This window comes from Dromaius novaehollandiae, chromosome 2, assembly GCF_036370855.1.
Source record: "Dromaius novaehollandiae isolate bDroNov1 chromosome 2, bDroNov1.hap1, whole genome shotgun sequence".
Taxonomy (NCBI): Eukaryota; Metazoa; Chordata; class Aves; order Casuariiformes; family Dromaiidae; genus Dromaius; species Dromaius novaehollandiae.
The window spans coordinates 159,091,644-159,110,362 of NC_088099.1; the positions used below are offsets into that span (position 1 = coordinate 159,091,644).

The 18,719-nt window shown below is 45.8% G+C and overlaps 1 long non-coding RNA gene across 1 annotated transcript in view; it reads left to right on the forward strand.

Annotated features, from left to right (window-relative positions):
* Nucleotides 1-18,719, forward strand: part of LOC112989194 (uncharacterized) — a 169,194-nt gene that overhangs the window by 114,826 nt on the left and 35,649 nt on the right. The window contains exon 4 of the long non-coding RNA XR_010388063.1: nt 9,779-10,182. This is a non-coding gene — a long non-coding RNA (uncharacterized LOC112989194). The remainder of the gene's footprint in view (nt 1-9,778; nt 10,183-18,719) is intronic.

An 18,719-nucleotide genomic window follows, 5' to 3' on the forward strand; every position in this document is an offset into this window, starting at 1 on the left:
TTTTGTGTGACTTTGAGGACCTTTTTTGGGCACAGGTTTCCCTGCTCAGTGCAGCGCTTAGCTGGCCAGGTTAAAGTTCCTTGTCAAGATGTGAGCACAGGGCAGAAGGTTTAATAACGTGGGTAATTATTATTAATGAGAGGCCCAGGGAGATGGGCAGTGGGGTTTGTGGTCGTGAGGCACCTGAAGAGGATGTTTGGGGAAGGGCGCCTTAGAATGGGTGAGTGTATGAAAGAGCTGCTACAGAGCAGGTGTTTGGAAACCTGGGAAAGAAAGGCGGTGTGGAAAAACGCTTGGATTCACCTTGGGATGGAAAAAGTGTGGATGGACGCGTTTGCTTGGCCCTTCCCTTCTGTTCTTCCCTCTCGTTTTTATGGCAGTGTCATCCCCAGGCGCCCATCAGGCTCCAGCCTCGGAGCTGCAATTCCCTATCAGACACCGCCAGACACTTGGGCTAAATCCTTCGAGAGCTCCACTTCTCTCATTGCAATGAGAAATAAATAAAAAGGGTGGGGGCAGAAGACAGGCTGTCCCCACAGGAAGAAAGCTAAGGGGGCCCCCACCGTTTTTCCTAGAGATGTATTTTGTTAACAGCTGAGGAAATCACCAGGCAAGCACCTCCCACAGCCAGCAGCTATATCACAGGAACCCATATCTGCAAATGAAACGCCCGATAAATCAGAGTTAAAGTACCTTTTTTAAATACCAAAGGCTTTTAAGTATTTGGGGCAGCCATCAAAAAGGTGTATTACCTTCTCCGTATCTTGAAATCTTTGTGTGGAGCCTACATGCCTGCCTGGAAGGTGAGGCTTAGACAAACACTAACTGTAAGGCTCAAATCAAAGGGAAATGAGTGAAATTTCTGACCTCTGTTATGCAAGAACCAGATTGGATGATCAAATGATCCTTCAGGTCTTATGAACTAATTTCCATGCCTTACAGCCTCAAATGTTTGGCTGTTATCACCTCCATCCCCAGTTCCCCCATACTTTCAAGCCATCATTACACATGCCGTTCTGGAGAGTGCCTCATTTTGACTGCAGCCTCTGAGTTTCTTAGGTGGCAATAGCAGTTCATTGATTTTTATCCTACAGGATAGTTCAGTCTCTTAATCTTACAGATGTCAGAGTTGAGGCCACACACTTAAAGCTCCAAAGCCGAAAGGGACCGGGGTAAGGGAAAGTATTGCAGATGAAGGTGCAGACTGCAGACAGTAAACGGGACAGGCTTGTCCTGGAGTATGCACCCAGGCAGGGAAGGTGGAGAGCGAGCAGAGAGGAGGGCAGACCAGGCTGAAAGAAGGTTCTCGTTGTTTCTGCACAGTTGTGGGCAGGACCTGACCAGGCCATTTACATCCTTAAGGGTTTTCAGCTCTATGTCTAAGCGAGAGGATCCACTGAGGAGCCCACGGCCTGGAACAGTCTTTTGAGGCTTAGTGAAATCAGGCAGGTGTGAAAGTCCTTGAGTCCAGATGCACAAAGGGAAGCTAGAAGCCTAAATATGATTAACTTCAGGGGGTATTTCAGTGTATCAGAGTTAGGAGCTTAAGTACTTAAGGTTTAAGTAGCCTTAGTCTGTGGATATGGACCTTATTCACATTCAGCCTGTGCTGGCAGAAAAAAGAAGGCATGGCAATAATACAAACAAAGTCAAATAATCAGTAAGGCATAAAAGGTCAACAGATTGAAAAAAAACCCATGCATGTTTACAGAATGCTATATATGAAGTCTTATATATCTGTGAATTTTCTGTGGTCTTTAAACTCTTGTCTATCTATAGGATTTAGATAATCTTTCCCCCATTTAGAAAGAAAGGCAAAACTTTGTTTATATTTTCACATGACTCCAGAAGCTACAGCATTTGAGAAATGCACCAAATCTTGAGCTACTGAGTGTATATGACACTGCAGGTCTGGATGAAATTTTATGATCTAGATCTTCTTTATCATGGTGATGCTCATGTTGAAAGAAAAAAAGAAAAACAGAGATTTCCTTCCTCAACATAACGTACACACACACAGCTGCAGAGCAGATGGCTCCTTTTGGATGTGGCAGCGATGCTGGATAACGTTATTGCCTCCAATGCTTATTGTCCTCTTGCTTTCTGCCCCTCCCCACTAGCAGAGCAGGTGAAGCTCTGTGTGTTATAGGTTGTGCTAGCAACCACTTTTAAATACTGCAGTGTCCTTGTTTCAGGGCAAAAGTGGGTACTTTTCCTCCTCAAAAACAAACACAGGGGAATAGGCCACGTGACCATCTGCATCATTCAAATCCCAAATTGGCCTCCTGCCAGCCTTACCATAACACTGACTGAGATTGTGATGATTTGTCTTTTGATAATGATGTTTCATCATTGCTGCTACTGGAGAAAGTTTTGGCAGGCCTCCATTCCTTGTGTAAGATAATTAGCCCTCCCACTTCCACCTTTTCTTACCCACCCTCTGCCAAAGCCATTAAGACCAAGCGTGGTCAGAAGCAGTCCTCCTTGTTAAAATATTCAGAGCCTTTCTAATGCCAGGTGCCAGAGAGACAGTTCTGTAATCCTGCGGACTTCACATCATTTGAGCTTAGTGACTTCAGAACACCAATATTAATTTAATGTAAAACTAGCTTTGAGGAACATGGATCAGCAGGAATTAATAGGGTTTCTTTAACAGCTGCTGTTGCAGTTGCACGCAGCCCTGATTCATACCGCAGTCATCACTGGCACTACTCCTTCGACTCACTGCGCTGACCCTTGATTTACGTCTGTGCAGTTGAGAGTCTCCAGGCATCAGAGATGGCTGCTTGGCATCATTGGGCCTCTGGAGCGACACAGATCCTGGGACTCGCCTTAGCCGTCCCTGGTTTGTCGTCAGCCATAAAACTGCTGGGAAGACATGCGGTTCTGATAACCAGATTCTGTGTGGTGGACGGTCTGCCATGTTGGCTGTGCTGTTCTGTACGGTTGTCCTAAACATCGCGTCTGACTAGCCCGGAGGCGTTCTTTGAGATTTATCCTCGTGTCCATTGCGTGAGAGAGCAAACCATTAGCAGATGGAGGACGGAGGCACAGGCTAATTGAATTGCTACTGCCATAAGCCAGACCACAGGGAAGGCAAGAAAAGGGCTCCTGGTCGAGTTTATTATATACTAGATTGCACCACCTGTCTGCGGTCGTCACAGCTCCAGCTTAAATTAGCACTGTGTCCGTGAAAACACATAAGCTACGGTCAAAGCAGAGGCTCCCAACAGCCCTCAGGTAGCTTGTCCTGAAAAACTAACAATAACCAGTGAGATCTCAAAGGGAGGAATTAAGTAGCAATGTCAAAACACAGTTGGTCTCCACTGGCTTTAACTGCTGTCTAAAAAGCTCAGAAAGTCACCCTGCTCCAATAAATGACTGGACTTTTGCGGGCTGCGGCATAAAACCTACAGAGGCTTCTCTGGTTTGCTCCTGCCACCCTCTTGGTCTCAGCACAGCGGCAGGATTGTGCTCTGTGACGAGATTTGCTAGCCTAGGCATCTGGGGAAAGCAATTTCTTTTTAAATTTTATTTACATTTCTGCATCCACTGATAAATCTGGCAGCCAAGCATCTTAACTCAGCTCTGCCAGAAAGCTAATTGAAGGGACATCCCTCCAAAGGACAGCTAGCATTGGAGAGAAGCAATTGTCCTATCACCTCAGCTCCCGGGAAGCTGAAGGGAATTCACATGCTGGGAAACCACTTCAGAAGAAATGTTTCAGACTGTGAAAGAGAATCTCTTCCCAATAGTCACCTCTAAATGCCCTTCTCTGAGATGAAAAAAAAATACCACGTTTGTTTTGTTTGCCTTTCACCATGCTTTGTTTTTGCCTAGTCAGTGTTATTTTTTGCTTGTTTCTGTTTGTGTCTGACAGTGATTTTTCTAATTCCTTAGCTGGAAAAAATTGGTGTAGGTTTCTTGGTTTAATAACATCTCACTTTGTCACTGGTGTTGAGGATATGGCGCTTTTGCTGCTCTACAACAAGCAAAATCCACATCTTGGTGCCGAAGGGGTGCAAAGGACCTGCAAATCCAGGAGGAATTCCTGGATGCTGGAGGGGTCAAAACCTCCAATAATTGGGCCTCTTGTTCTCTGTACCTAATCGACTTTTAGGTTTTAAGGTCATTGTGCTTGTCTAGTCTGACCTCCTGCATAGAAGAGATCATAGCACTTCCCTGAATTAATTTTCGCTCTGGGTTCAGCACTTGTGAATGGACTCAGACGTGCATCTTTGTGGGGAGAAAGGCTGTGGGAGGTGGAATCCCATCTTAATCTAAAAATTGCCAGTGATGGAGAATTGACCACACCAATTGGAGGGTTTTTCCCTCCGTTATTTAACTGCAGTATTGAAAAGTGGTGTCTGATTTCTGGGCTGTTTTCTATCTAGCTTCAACTTTCAACCTTTGGTCTTGTTATCCCTTTGTCTGGTGGAGTGAAGAGCTTCTTACTGACAGGTGCTTACAGGCTGTGAGGTACCTTTTAACTTTCCCTTTGATTCCCTTTGACTTCCTTGAGCTCCTTGGTACAAGCCTGGTTTTGTTCTAATGGCTTTTCTCTGAACTCTTTCCAGTTTTCCAGCATTCTTCATTAAGTGTGCACGCAAGTATTAAACCTCGTACTCTGTCAGCTGTGCCAACACCAAGGCCCAAAGATAACAGGGCCTCTCTGCTGGTACATGACATCCCTCATTTGTGCATCCAAACACTGCATTAGCCTTGTGGACCTGCCTGGCAAGCTCATGTTGGGCTAATTATGTCTCTTACCTCAGCCAGTCCCGTAGGTCTCATACATTTGCAAAGTTTCCATATAGCCATTTATTTAATACAGCAAGCATCTCATTAGTCTTTCTGATGGTTTTTTTTTCTCGATTTGTATTCTGAAAGGAGTTTTAGTCCAACCTTTCTCACTGTACCAACCACATGTCAAAAATCTTTATATGGCCGAGAGCTGCTGGATACGTGTTTTACAGAGCTGAAGGAAGGAAGGTGGTTCACAAGAGGGAGATAAAACTGAGTTATCACTAAGAGATCCCACTAATGCGTGAGAGGACAGGGCAGATGGTGCATATGAGCAGGCCCCAGAGTCCAGCATTTTTTTTTGACCTTGTCAGTACCTGATGGGTTGCTTTCTCCCCCAGAGATCTGGTTAACCTGCCAGCCCCGTGCCACCACTGCTGTTGTTGGCTAATAGCGTAACACCAACCCCCCTGCTTGGGTTGACTGCACCATTGGGCATTTGGGGTCAGTGCTAGCATATTTCTAGACATTAGACACGGAGGGTTGAGTGTGTTTCTATTTGAGGTTGTTTTATTATCAATTTTATGTTAATTTTGTGTGTAATGAATCAGGGGAAATGAGGGTGTTGATCTGATGGGGAACCTAGAAAGCCCTTTGGTAGTAACATATGGAGGTTTCTCTAGCACATCTGCTTAGGCCACTGTCAGAGCTGGTGCATTCAGCAGCCCTGCTGGTGCCTTTTACTACATGCTGCTATGTGTAATGCTAATTTATTAGCAATGCAGGATTGCGGGAGGGGTTAATTTAAACTGAAGTAGAGGTGGGGACAACCAGTTGATGAAGAAGGGTAGGAGAGAAAGGGAATACAGATCTTAACCCAAACTGCTCTTGCTTTTATCATTCAGGTAGGATGTTTGGAGGTAGTCATGCATTTAATCCTCCCCTGATCTGAGTACTGTGCCTGGTGGGTTTGCCTGGTTGCAGGTAGCTGTGCGCCTGTGCCATGACGCAGGCAAGTCATTTGTCTATTTGGACTGACAGTCTGTATTTGAATTCAACTGAGAACAGGGCAAGTTCCACTTACGCAGCGGCAGATCTGTGAAAAGATATTCCGGTCTTTCCTCTTATTTGTGGGAAGCTGTTTTCATTCCGTGGTTGCATCAGTGTTTAGCACTTTAACGCTGCATCGCTAATCCCCTTGCTGGGGTTGTCAGCATGCAGTGTGCCTCCTGGGGAGGGTCGGGTTCGGGACAGCGCGGCTCCCTCGTGGCGGGCGTTCGTATGGCCAGGATGCTGGAAGCTGTTCTTTTAATGCCACTGGGTCGGCATCGTGCCTTGCTGAGGGGAATATTTCTGACAGCCTGAGGAGAGCGCTCGGCAATTCCAGATGCCCTGAGCCATGCAGCCTCCTTACAGGCACTCATTGCAAGCCCTTGATTTAGGTGCACAGCTCTTCTGATACCTACCCTACTGTAGTGTGAGGTGAAGCTCCTCACAGTGCCCCTCTTCCCCCCTCTTTCTTTCTCAATGACTTCTACTGGTAGCTAGTTTTCAGCACGACAGACAGCCCATCTTCCAAGCAGACCAGTCTGTGGAGCTTGGTGCTAAGTACTGCCATGGACACCCAATCTTGAAAGGTGTCCAGCAGCCACAAGTTCTTCTTTCAATAAAAAAAGAATCTCCTTCATTCAAAATTAGGCTAGTGCGTCACCTCCTTCCAGGGATGGTGAGGTGACTTTGGAGGTTGTCCAGGTTAATGTGGGGGAAGAGGGTGGAAGCACGTGCTCAGGGTATGGCGAAACACTTCGGTGGGGAGGAGATGTTGGTGTGGTAGGTGCCCATGAGATGGATGGCCTGAAGGTGTGGATCTCTTCCTGTTCGTGTTTCTTCCTCTCTAATGCAGGACACGACATCGTGACCTGGCCCAGAACAGGTCAGCTGGTGTGTTTGGTTACATGGCAGAGAACAGGCCTGGCCCAGCGGTTTAGATGGTGGAGGTGTACATGATGTGTAGCTTGATGCAGACCATTAGGAGCCTGCGGTGGCTCAGCACATGGTGATGGGGGCCTTTAAAGAGCTAGGCCGTAAAAGCAGCGCAGCAGGTCCTGGAGCAAGAGAGACAGTGTGACATGCAAATGCTTGATACGTAGATACAGAGAGCACGAAAGAACGTCAGTGACATGCCTCTCCAGAGTTGCTGATTGTATTGACACCTTCGTGTTGTGGTCCCATTTCCTGATTCCTCGCTTCCTCGCCCTCCTCACTGCACTCCAGTGAGCACTAGAGCCATTTGCTTTTAATGCCCCCGGTTATGATCTTGTTTGCTTTGCTAATGAGGTGATCCACATCTCTCAGCTTTGTACCTGCTTTGCCACATTCTGCTCCCAAGGAAGGTATTTTCTCGAAGGTATAGACCAATCCTGTGCTTCTCCTGCCAGCCTGTCGTTTCACTGTGGAGCAGTGTAGCTGAGAATCTAAGATCCAGGTCAGACCAAAGGCCCATCAGGCTCAAGTCTGGTCCCCAACAGTGGCTGGTATTTTTCAATGGTGGTATTTTTCTGTAAGCAGATGTTTAGGGAGAAATAAAGGCAAAACAAGCATATATGATACTTACCCTCCACTAGCACTCTACTGTTTTCAGCTCAAAAACTTCTGCTGTACTCTGTAATCCTCTGTGGGTTTCTATGCCATGTATTTGTCTAGTTTCAAGTCCATATAAAATTGAGTATCCACAATAGACTTTGGAAAGGAGTTTCACAGATCTGCTACCTGTTGCGTGAAGAACCACCTCCTTTTGCTTCTTTCAAGCCTTCCTCCTGCTTTATTTGAAACATCCTTGTTCCTATATTAGAATAAAGAGTTAACAGTCAAATTGTTACCTACCCTTTCTATATCATTTCTGAATCTGTAGACAAGTCATACTGCCCACCACCCTTAAGTCATCTCTTGTCCGGACTGGAGAGCCCTGTAAGCGGAAATCAGAATCACAGCTAGAGAAATACCCTTCCCTGGCTTAAATTTTGGTGTTTTTGTGGCAAGGTGTTTCCCTCCGTAGCTTCATGAAGACAGCTGGTAGACATGTGCATATATCACTGTGTGCGTGTGAGTGCAGGCAGAGAATTGCCAGCAGCATGTCTGTTCCCCGTGTAATGTGACAGCAGAGACTTGTGCTCTCTGGATATCATATCTCAATTCTGAAAAATTATGCGAGGGTCAGAGCTCTTAAACCTCATCAAGGTGATACAATTTCACAGCTGACTCCATGGAGGAGGGAGATTCTTACGCAAGCAAGAGAAGGAGAGAAACCAGCTGCCAGGAGAAATCAGTTCTTAAGGGGCTGTGTGCTGCAAATACATGCACTGACAGTTAGTTGACCCAAAAACCTGTGTCTGCCTGGCCACTTGCAAGACAAAGGGCATCTCCACATTGGAAGATTCTCCTCTGAGTTAAGGAAAGAAAGAGCGTAGCCTTTTGGGGGGCTCCCTGTAATGACTACCAGCACTGGGTAAGGCAGGCTTGCTGACGCCTTTGGGCTTTCTTACTTGGTTTGATTTCTGCTGTTCTGGTACCAACTCTGTTGCATCAGTGTCAGGGGGAGTGGTTTCAAGTCGTGGTCCTTCACTCCACCAAGGTCTCCTGTGTGCAGACCCCAACTGTGCAGTGTTGCTCTTCACCCATTCCCATTGAAAAAGGAGATCTCTTCTTGCATGAGACCAATTTATGAGTTATTCGCAACTATCTCCTAGACTTCATCTCTCTATCTCTTACTCTGGCAGTTCTCCATGGTTGTTGGATAGGAGTCCATTTGCTGTCCATTCCCAGTGAGAATGGACTGCCTGTTCCTTCTTCTCTGTTGTTCTTGCCATCCGAAACAGCCTTGTAGCCCCCTCCGTTGTGTTGATCCGCCACCTCTTTGAAATGTCCTGCAGAAGCAATTGAAGGCTTCTTGTTTCTTTCTCAGGACCATTACGCTATCACTACTTGCATTTGGCCGTTGTCAGCTGAAGGAATTCCTGGAGATTAAAAACTTTAATTCGCATGAATTTACTAGATGCTGTGATTCTGTTCCTGTCTGGCCAGTACGCTATATACAAACAATTCCTATTTTTGACAAAACTTAGAGTTTAATCTAGATCTGATTTTTGGTGTTGTTTTTGCTTCCTCATTGGACCAATATTTTATAACCAGTGGGACAATGTCTGTGTTGTTATTAATCAGCACAAAATGTAGTCATTCTGCTGTTCTTTGAACTGTGTATGAATCTGTAGTTTAACTCAAAAATCCACTTAGGACAGAATTTATATGTAAAACTAACATTATTTCACTATATATTAAAAACTATTTAATTTGAATAAAGTAGCCAGATGTTTCCTTTCTCAGCTTTGGAGCTGATTGGGAATTTTTCAATAATAAGCTAACATGTTGAAATTGAATGCACCCTCAAAAGAGAGTTGGTGTCAAAAAATATTCCTTTTTGAGAAAAGCATAGTAATCTTTTGAAAAGGGATGTCTATTGATTCTACATCTATGTTTTCCAGACTGTGTTTGTATTTCAGTTTGCATTTGAAATGACTTTGTTTCTAATGCACTTTACAATGAAAAAATTAAAGGCTTATGACACCTAAGGGAATATTTCCAACTGTTGAAACAAAGTACTTCAAGTCAAAATGAATTTGGATTTCAGGATTTTAAGTTTTAAGGTTTGACCATTTTTTGCACTCATTTAGAACAGAAAAAAAAGTCAAGATCTTTAAACCCTCCAAGGATGATAGAATTGTTTTTTCCCAGCTTTATTTAACATCCCTTGTTAAATCTGTATGTTTGAGCAGAACCTTCTGTTGGTTGAATTTGTGGGCAAGAGCAAGGTGTTCTTCTGTTAGTGCTGTAAGGTCAGGGTATCTGTTGAAGAGTGCACTAGATGTTGTTCTCTCATGGGACCAAACTTTTAAGCTCTTTAATACAGAGATCATGTGTAAAACCCGAAAGTTTGTTCATCTGTCCAAATCCAGATCTTAAAATTGTGCTTTCTTTATAGGCACATCCACAGTTTGAATGATGAAGTTTGATGAGCTCTGATTTTGGCTTGGATTACCACCTGTCGAAGGTATTCTGAACTGTCCAAAAGGTGTTTTGAACTGTCCCGGCAGCCCCTCTCACAGCCTTTGGGAACAGGATGATTTTTAAGTTTTTATCTCCAGTGTTACACAAGGAGAAAGAATGGAGTTAGCTGCTTGGCACAAGTAAACAAAATAAATGCTGTGTTGCTGTTGGGAGACCTCAAAAGGAGAAGAGCCTGCAGTATAGTTCTCACTTTAGAGAGATGGATTTTGCAAAAGAGAAGAAGAGTGCATGAGGGAAGATATAGGAGGAAAGAGAGGCGAGGTGATGCTACGAGCAAGTTTCCTGACCTCCAAAATGAGAGTGATGCTTCGCAACAAGGTAAAAAAAATAATAAAACCAATCTATCCAAATCTTTTCTCTCCATCCAGACTCACTCCAGTATCCATCACCTGAGAAGCGGGATGAGTTCAGGCATTGTTTTTTGGTTGAGTGGTTTCTCCTGCTGCCTCTGACCTCCCTCACATACCCTTGCCCAGTTCCTGTACTTTATGTCACCTGCACCTGCCTCTGCAGAGCAGATCGCAAAGGGCAGCAGACACTTGGGCAGGTTTTATGTAAAAACAGTCATCAAATCTCTACAGTCCATATATGTCAGACTTAATTTTTTCAAGGATCTCTGCCCACACACACGGTAAGATATACCACTACCGGAGGAGACTTTGTACCTTTTTTTTTTTTTATTCCAGGGAAACTAACTTCTTTATATTTTAAAGTGAGAATTGCAAGTCCCTCACATTCATCTGCATTGTTTGCAGCTCCAAATCTGGAGCATGGCAATGCTCTATTTTCTATACCGATGAGATTCAATGGAAGTTGACATAACCAGGCTTGTTGCATTAATTCATCCAAAGCAACGAGAGGAAGAATTCAGGAGTAGGAAAAAACAGAGTAAGGTTACATGATTTAGATTTGTCACCTTTGTATAACTGAAAAATGTTGGTTGCAGAAAGGAAAGTTGAAGCTTGATTTATTTTGTTACTTCCCTCCTGCTGCAAACGCTCATTCTCATTTCCTAATGAACATGCTTGTCTTTCCGCTTGTTCTCCAATGGGCTCTGGAACATCGGTGGTGGTGTTCTGAGAGAAAATCTGGTTTGGACTGTAGAAGGGTGTCCTGGTTTTGTCCTGCCTAGCAATAGTGCTGCACAGGCATGAGAAACACTTGGCTTTCTTCTGAAGTGCATTGCACAGTCCAGCTGGTTCCTGGGAAGGTTGCATTGCACAGTCCAGCTGGTTCCTGTTAGGGCTGCATAGTAGCAGAGGCAAAAGGACAGTAAGACCCAAAGGGACAAGGAAGCCCTCAAAATAGCAAAGGAAGAAACAGTGCATCATACTTTTCATCAGACTCTTCCTTCCTGTAATGTTGCTGTATATCAAGTTGCTGTGATAGTTGTGCCAGTATGTGATTCTAGACCCATATTGTCATTTTAAGGTTGCCTAATAAATTTCACAGTGATGAAAGCAACTGGCCAGAGATGAAAATCCCCACTTCCTTTACAGGTCAGAGGTTTCCCTGCTCCACCTTACCCCTGTGTATTAGACCTGACCTGGAAGGACCATCTCTAATGAGAAGATTTTAATGTCCTTGACTCATTCAGTCTTTGGTTTAACTGCTGATATTTCTAGTTAGAATGCTGATGACACTGGTAGATCTGGTGGTGGGAAGATACTGCTGACCAGGAAGCAGCATTGATTTCACACTGGTGAATAGAATATCTGTGAAAAAGTACGTAGCTATTACTGTTCTGCAGTGGGCTTGAATCAGAGGGAGGAAGGACACTTTCAAAGTTTGGGTCTGACCGGTTCTATTTAAGCACCAAATTCAAATATTTGCAGGTTAGGTGTAAGTTTCTATTTCAGAATGGAATTTCATATGTTGATCTTCAGTCTGGGAGTGAAATTCCCCCATCTAAAGGTAGTGTGGGGAAGTGTTCAATACTTTTTTAGTAATAGGTATGCTGATGAAGATGAGAGGAAATAGAAATGGTTGTATTGAGACCATCTAGTCCGGTACCTCCCTTGATGATAGCCAGGAGAGAGTGTGTGAGGAAAGAGTATAAGAAACAGGGCTCACTAAGGGTGAGCCTTCTCCAGTATATCCTTCCAGCAATCGGTGGTTAAATATGCTAAGTGCTTCTTAGGAGTATCCTTGCATAGCTTCTATGGATCAGATGTTCCAGCCGTAACCCAAGTTAAGTAGTTCCTTTACTCTCTGAGTAGTCCAGCTAATTTCAAAGTGCGGCAATGCCTGGCCCAATATTATGTTTATGTAGATTAGCCCAAGTCGCCTAAATCGTAGGTGCTAAGTTATACTTGGCACTGGAATGTCAAAGCATCAAGCGCCCCAATGGTGCTGCAGGCCATTAATTTTAAACTCTGCTCTAGTGACTAGGGCTTGTCTCAGGAGACTTGAGTTCAGCTCACGGCTCTGCCAGTGCTGTGTAATTCTGCCCCTTAAAGCCCCTCAGTTTCCTCCCCTGGACAGTACTTATTGACGCTTCATGAATACTTGGGGGTGTAAGTTCCTGGGAAATGAGTGGGATTTAATGAGAGGAACAGGCCTTAGAAAACACCGTGCAGCCCTCTGTTCATTAGTCGTATAGTGCTGTTGTTTCTTCGGTAGTTTGATGCTCAAAAGAGAAGAGGCGGAGAAGGAGGTGCTGTTTGGCTGCAAAGACAAGCCCCTTGTATTTATCAGGAGCCTCTTCTGGATCTCCGAAGAAGAATGGAGGGTAATGTGGCACTTCTTATTTCATTGCATCAGCTTTTCTGAGTCTGGGAGTGCTCTTAGCACAGGCAAATAAATTACCCGTCTCGTTTTGCTGCGTGCTTTGCAGCCAGCCATATGTTTGAGCCTGATAGAGATTCTTATCTGACGGGCTAAAATTACTCAATGGAGGATGACATTTCTTATCAAAGGCTTTGCTGAATCAGAGAGTGGCCCTGGCACCCAGCTCAGAGGCACCGCTCTTCTTTGTCCAGCGTCCCAGCCCTGGCGATAAATGGATTTGTGTCTGTAGGTCAAAGCAGCTTGCGTCAAGGTTTTGTTGCAAATTGATGCTCCGTGGATTGTCTGTATGCCTGAGAGGATGTGAAATTGAGGAAGGAAAGCAAGGCTGTAAGTTTAACCAAAACGGAGCGGCCTACAGCTGCGCAAATACATCTTCATTTAAAACATCCCTGTATGTGCATCTGGTAACCTCAGTGTTTGTGGCTACTAGGAGCCAGGGGACCCTCTTCTCCCATTGGGCTGCTAAGGCTGTGTTTAAAATCAGGTGATGCGAATAACCTTCCCCTTCTACACCTGCAGCAGGAACTCATCCACCGCTTGCATACAGCTACTAAAATAATAACACATTGTTATTTTTGTTCCTCTCTTTCTCTTGCTCTGTTGCATTCTTTGGAGTTTATCCTGTAGCTGCTGATGATTCAAAGTTTTCTCTGGGTTTTAGGGGATTGGGGAGAGCAAGGACAAAACAACTGCTCTCCCTTACAGCTTCTCCCTTTATAGCGTCCTCTTCCATTTCTTTGCCTCTGCCCTGAGGAAGGTGTTGCTGTGCAGGGCTGACGGTATGGGGAGGCTGGCTTCGCCAGCGCACCCAGGCAAAGCTCCTGATGGAGAACAGAGGGACCTGTTGATTAATTGTCCTTTCCTCTAACTGCTCGCTTTCCATGAAGGCAGGATTTATCCCTAGGAGGCTTCCATGGGAAAAGGTAGAAAATGAAACCAGCAAACCAATTGCGGTCAAACCCTCTGTAGCACATTCCTGGAAAAGGCAGCTCTTGATCTGCATCTTTGTTTTCTCCTCTCAGGAGAGTGTCTTCACCAGATAAATTGTTCTTTTACAGAGTTGTGCTAAAGCCAGAGCAGAGTCACTTTCTAGCTCAGAATAAATCTACTAAAATGTCGTCTTCCACCTATATACACCTATATACACAGAGAACATTTGAGTCCACAGTGGATTTCTTCTCTTAAAGAGTCTCACGTGATTTTTTTTTCATATTTTTTCTGTTACTATTTAAAGAAACTTATTTTACCCACTATTGAATTGCAACTATCTTTAAGCTGGCTGGTGGCAACCATTTAACCGTGCACAGCAGGAAGTCAAGTCCCTGAATCCAACAAAAGGAATTTTTCAGGTGGACAGAAGAGACCCACGCAGGGTGTGGTCAGGACATTGCGGCTGACCGTCCCGTTGTGAGCGCCCGAGATTATTCAACGTTCGCATGGGCTCAGGAGCGTAACACAGCTCTTTGAAAGGCGGAAGGGCTGCTTGGCACGGGCGAGAGGACTGCTTCGTTTCGAAGAGAGTCAAACCACCAACACCGCTTTCTGCAGCACCCCGTGAGATGAGAGGAGATAACAGCCCTTGGCGGTGTGGCTCCAGGCCAAAACTGCACCATAGCAGACTCTAAAAATAGGCTCTTCTGCCATTTGCAACACCCTTCCTCTTCTTCAGCCTGCAAGACCTTCTTTGCTTTGGCTCCCGGATGAAAGGTCTCCGCGTGGCAGGGGCGGGATGAAGCGGGGCAGGTTCACTGTGTGCGAGCAGCAGGTGCTGGGGAGCTGTGACAAGCCCAGAAATCCCCTTCTGCTGCGATGCCTGGGGAGCCGGGTCGCTGTCGGATTACGCATTGCCTGGGAATTTGTAACCTGCTGCTGTTTTTCGTATTCATACCGATTGCACAGCTTCGGTAGCATCAGCAGGTTGGTCCCGAAGCTTTTCTGTGGGCTGCTCCCTCTGTCCGGCCACCGAGGACCCGGCGCATTTGCAGCGGACAGCACTGCCCTCCTTTCTGTCCCATTGCTCACGGGCTGGAGCTCCCCCGCTTCGGCAGTTTGCTCCCCAAATCTCGCCGAGTCAGCGTGACGCGGGGCCGTGCGGGTGGCGCAACGCCGGCCGCGCAGCCCTCACCTGACGTCACGGTGGGACAGAGGTCCCGAGCAGGCAGCGGCGCGGGGCTGGCGGCCGGCCAGCACCCTTGGACTTGGCTCCCGAGCCCGGGCGCGAGCACCGCGGCGCGGGCAGGGTCTGCCCCGGTGCCCGCTGGCTGCCGAGGCATCTCGCAGGAGGCATCTCGCCCCGTCTCCTGGAAATCGGCTGCCCTCAGCTGAAGGTTACCCTCAACCGGGTTACCCTCAGCTGAATCGTCCTGGTTCGTCCTGCTGGGAACCCGCTCTTCGGCGTGTTTCAGGATCAAACTAGGCTTGTTAAAACAAAGAAAGATGCGAGGAATTTCCCACTAACGGCCAACTGTGTGCACTGGCCATCCTGCATCTCCGGAGTCAGCTCGCCTCTCTCTGCAGCTTCTGAATCATCGCCGATAACCCTCCGCTGAGTCATACGCAGGCAGCGTATCCGCGGCACTTATCTCTCCAGTAATTCGGTGAAGAGTAGATTTCTGGTAGCGGTGTTTGAGGTGATGAGGAAAGCTCACCTCTTCAGTTTTGGTTCCCAGATTGAGTTCGCAGGTCTGGCAGTTGCAAAAAAAACCCAACCAAAAAAACAACCAAAATACCCAAGAAAACAAAAATAAAAAACAACAAAAATCCTATCATTTTATTTATCAGCTGAGATGATTTTTCTCTAGAAGTCAGCAAGACATAGTCAACGTGGAACCCGCAATGCCCTTGTTAGAAACCATTTTCTGGGCTAGACTGCACATTCATAAAGGGAAACGCTTGCAGCGGTTCCGGCTGGCGGCGAGGATGTCGCCGTCCCACGGTTTTGATGCTGATCTGGAGCAGACGCAGGGGAGACGTTGCAGCAGAGACCCACCAGAGAAGCTCATGCAGACATGGTCATCTGCAGCCTTCTGCTCCCTGGCCCATGCGTAGCCATCTGGGAGTGCAGGAAGGTGGGATGGAAGGGGCTGACTTACCAAATACCAGCTTACTGAGCCTGTTCTGCGCAGGCGCTGGCAGCCAGGTAGGAGTTGTTTAGTCCAGAATCATCTCCAAAACACCCGTTCTCTGCTCAGGGCTTCCCAATGCCATCATAAGATCTTGCATAAATAGGAGGATGAGCTAGGAGAAGCATAGTACACCACAGGGAAGAAGTGGATATGCTCAGTCCCTTTCATTTTCAGCAGGTCAGAAAACGCCTGACAGAAGGGCATCTGGTAAAAAAAAGACCTGGGAACCTCCCCTCTTTAGCTTTAGTGTCTGCTCAAAATGTGGAGCCCATTTTCAAAGAAGCCGTTCACCAGTGTTTTATTCTGTATTTCGTGTTTGCTTTGGACAAACTTTCAGTGCAGGGTTTGCCCTAGAGGTTAATGGCCAATTTCTGTTCTCACATCGAGACAGTACTTGATCATCTTCCCACCTTATTTTTTTGCAAATCAGGTGCATAGTGATGAACAGCTAATTTAGGTAATTGTCATTTATTTTTAATTGAGATTCTCGAAGCCTTTTTATCCTAAAGAAAAAATAAATAGTTCGTCTTGATTCCTTAGGAATATGCTGGACTCCGAGCATGCAGTCATGAATCATTGACTTCAGTAGTGATTTAAGCACATGTGTGTTTTCCTAATCTGAACCAAAATTACAGTAAATCTCAGAAAACTCTTGGCAGTAGTTTTTCATCTCCATGAAGCTTTGTGTAACTGAAGGAAGTATTGACAACTCTTTGAGCCAACAAAAAGAGTGTGTAAATTACAGCAAGAAGGTGAATTACTGTGGAGTTCAAAGCCTGACACACTCTTTGTATACTGTATCTTAGTTGCCCGGAGGGAGTTAGGGCTTAAAATATGATGCTAAGGATAGGTTTTCTGTTTCAAGCCTTCTAAACTTTGCTGAATGGTGAGGAGGTTCAGTGCTATCCAGTCCCATGAACTCCAGCTGTCTGAGCATCTCAGGATACAGGGTGAAGCTTCGCTGAAGTCACTTGTTTCCTTTGGTGCTACAAGAGTAACTTATGAAGCAATTGGTCTATAGCTCCGGAAATATTTTTGTGCTGAACACATCACTAGCTAGACCTCTGGGAAGGAAGGCAGGAAGACCAAAGTTTTAGCTAAAGGGCCTAGGTGTTCAAAATCAGTCAGTAATTTTTGTGGTTTTTGAATACCCAGTCTTTGGATTTTTCAAACCTTTTTCTTTATGGTGTCTTCCACAGGTGTTTTCAGAACTATTAATTTCTTCTGGAAACCTTAGGCTAGAATATTAAAGAAACCTGCGTCCCACTGAAGCTGTACGATTCCAGAGGACCGTGTGAGATGAAGATGGAAGGCAGCAATACCAGGAGGAAGGACTTAAAGGTTAAAACAAAAGCAACTTTTACAAAGTTATCTTTAAGAGATTCTGCACTGAGTAAAATGGTAAGGACGTTGAGCGGCAAAACAGCTTCCCAAGGAGAGACAGAGCATCAGTGCCTTGCTCGTGTGACGCAGGGAAGGATCCAGCTCTCTTCCCCAGGGCATGGGCTAGTGCATCTTTTCCATCTCTAATGTCTCCGATTCCTCATATCTGATGTCAATAATTTATGAGGATTGAAACATGATCACAGGCCGTCTGTGCAGAATGAAGGCTAAAACCATGGGCCTGATGAGAGGGGGCGGCTGGTGGTGTATTGCGCAGTGGGACCAGGTACCTAATGTGATACCTGTTCTGTAGTGGGCAGCCTGCCAGCCGAAGAAGCACCATCCTGCTGGATTGGTGCCTGCGCCTTACTGATGTTCCCCCCCCAAGTCTTTTTGTTCTTTCCATCCCTTGTCAACATCTCCCTTTCCCACCTCCTTTTTTTTCTTTCTTCTCCCTCCTTTTATCCTTCCCCCTCCCCTTTTTTCTCCCTTCCCCTTTCTTTTCCTTCTTTCCCCCCACCCCCATGCTTCTTTTCCCTTTTCTCCAGTGCTTGCCACTGAGTTCTGTATGAAAAATTTGCAGCTCTTCTCACTGGACAGGATGAATTTTCATCTGTAATGTGAGCTGCAGGTTTTTTGGCCCTGTAAGAACTACCTAACAATAGGGACTGTCACTTCTGTATGGAGCTGGCTTGAGTTTGGGCATGAAAAATCACCTGCAGATGCAGAATAGAAGTCTGCAGAAAACCTCACTGGCAGAGTAGGCAGGGATGGCTTAAGGTGTCAGACTGGGAAGCTTTTTCTTCATCTTTAAATTCACTGTATATTAGTAGACAGCGATTGAAAAACGCCTCTGGAGCAAATGGGTCATCGTCTAAAGCAAATAGCTTCAGTGCAATTGCCCACAGGTTGCCGAAGAATATAAGTGGCAGGTCCCCAGACAGTTTCACGGGTGCTTTCAGCTTCCCGGAAAGCAGCACGAAGCAGAGCAGAGCCTTGTTAGCGCTGCCGCTCCGCAGCTTGGCAGGCTTCTCGCCTGGAGCAGGAGCTCTGGAATAGCCCGAAGATTTGGGAAAGACAATACAGAGACATTTTCCCATGTGGGAAAGGTAGGTTAGCAAGCTCAGCAGCCAGAAGCATCCTTCTTCAAATAGATAAAATAAACAAACAGAGCTTAAGCTCCATGGGTGGGTTCGCTTCCAGGAAAGCTGCCTTTATCTATCTTGGTGATTTTTTTAAAACCCTGCAAGTCATGACCAGCTATTGCAATTGATTCATTCGCGTTAAATGGGGGGAAGTAACTCAGTATTTTCAGTCCATTCAATAGTGGAGAAGTGCTCACGGCAAGGAGCTGCCCTGTCGGTTGGCAGTTACTGCACCTCTTAGACGGCAGTTTCAGCAGAAACATCAAGGAGTGAAGGCGACCAGAGCCTGAACATCTTCTCTTCATCTGTGCAGGTGAACTCACCGGGGCTGGATTGAAGTGTACCAGTAAGGCCGATGGTGCCTTGGCTCTGAGCTAGGGCTGTTCTCGCACCAAAACATCCTTCTCACTCT